The following is a 1311-nucleotide window of genomic DNA, read 5'->3' as shown; positions in this document are numbered from 1 at the left end:
GAGGGAGAGGAGGCTGGCTCCAAGGCAGGCTGTGAGGGATGAGCAGGTCCCTGAGCCATCTACAAGGCCCTAACCGAGGGTGGAGGACTCGGATGCCTAGTCCCAGACAGCGAAGGCCTGGGAGGAGATGGGAGAGGCCCCAGGGAGAAATCCGGGGAGTTAAATTTGAGAGGTCTGCAGAAAGGGAGTGCGGCTCATTAGATCGTTAGATCGTCCAGAGGCCACGTGGGTGTCAACACCGCATGGCCGCCAGGGGCTCTGACTCACAGCTCTGGGAGTACAATTTGCACAGCCCTATGCAGGACCATTCGGCAAGAGCAGTGAAGCCCACGCATGCGCACACCTGGGACCGGCCATCCCTCTTCTAGGACGGTGTCTCATCCGCCTCCCACGTCCGTGCAAAACGGCGCAGGTAACAGCCTAGTTGCTTTGATGGGAGCAGCGAAGTATTGGAAACTCCCTAAATGTCCATCGGTGGGCGCCAGGAAATAATTGCAGTGCCCCAAACAACGGGGTCCCGTGCAGCTTTAAACGGCATGGAAGTTCACTCTGTTCTGACGTGGAAATCGCTCCGACAGATAATCACGGGGGTGGGGGGCAAGCTCACCGCAGAGCAGTCTGCAGAGCGCTGCCGTGAGGTCAGCAACGTGTGGAAAACACATTTGTGTTGGCCTCTGTGTGCACTGAGGCAGCCGGGAAGAGGAAACCAGCAACTGGCGGTGGCTACTTGTGAGGGTGTGTGGACAGGTGCGTGAGGGGGGCAGTAGGGGAAAGACAGATTTCATCGTCTGTCTTTTAATTCTTTCTATTATTGAACCACGTGAATGTGTTGCGTTTCGGCATTTTATAAGGTAACATTGAACTGAGAAAAGGGAGCCAGTGCTGCTCGGGGAGAGAGGAGGGCGACGTGAGGCCTGCGTGCGCCGGGTGGGTCTGTCCGGCCACGTCCAGCGCCTGTTCAAAGTGGGTTCGTCGGCAGCCTGAGATTTCGCCCAGCCAAGGTCAGTGCTCAGGTGCCGGCAGGAGAGGCTCCGGAGAGGTTCCAGCAAGGGACCTGGGGTCTGAGCTGGCAGGAGCGTTGGGGGCGAGGGGCTGTGAAATAGTTTTGGGGCACAGGATGGGGTACAGCCGCTGGCGAGTGACTGCAGGGACGGGAGGCTCCCACGGAAGAGACCCTTGCAGGTGAGTGGCCTGACGGAGCGGCGGACGTGTTGGAAGCTGAGGACTTAAGGAATTGGGAAGGTGGGTGTGCACGCCGAAGCCGCCAAGGATGCTGACCATGTGGTCGAGGGGGTCAGGGGGCAAGGGCTC

Source organism: Pteropus vampyrus, unplaced genomic scaffold, assembly GCF_000151845.1.
Source record: "Pteropus vampyrus isolate Shadow unplaced genomic scaffold, Pvam_2.0 Scaffold341, whole genome shotgun sequence".
Lineage (NCBI taxonomy): Eukaryota > Metazoa > Chordata > Mammalia > Chiroptera > Pteropodidae > Pteropus > Pteropus vampyrus.
This window is presented reverse-complemented; position numbering follows the sequence as displayed.